We start from the raw sequence: 464 nt of genomic DNA on the forward strand, positions 1-464 counted from the left end.
CCTGGAGTCTGCTCTACAGGACACGCTCATCTCAAGCCTAGAACTCAGGCTTTTAGGCCAGAGAGCGAGAGACAGGCTTGCTTTACAAAAAGTGAAACTGAGGTCCAAGGAATAGGGTTGCCTGCTGCCCGAAGTCACATAGTCCCATTCACTCGTTCACCTGTCATTCAGCAAACATTTGGAAGCACCTATGGTGGGCGTTAGGAGTGAAGTAGGGCCGGGGGCGGTGGCTCGTGCCTGTAATCCCAGCACTTTGTGGGGCCAAGGCAGGTGAATCACTTGAGGCCAGGAGTTCGAAACCAGCCTGGCCAACAAGATGAAACCCCATCTCTGCTAAAAATACAAAAACTTAGCCAATCGTGGTTGCGTGTACCTGTGGTCCCAGCTACTGGGAAGGCTGAGGCAGGAGAATCATTTGAACCCGGGAGGAGGAGGTTACAGTGAGCTGAGATGGTGCCATTGCA

Source organism: Colobus angolensis, unplaced genomic scaffold (genome assembly GCF_000951035.1).
Source record: "Colobus angolensis palliatus isolate OR3802 unplaced genomic scaffold, Cang.pa_1.0 Scaffold105, whole genome shotgun sequence".
NCBI lineage: Eukaryota > Metazoa > Chordata > Mammalia > Primates > Cercopithecidae > Colobus > Colobus angolensis.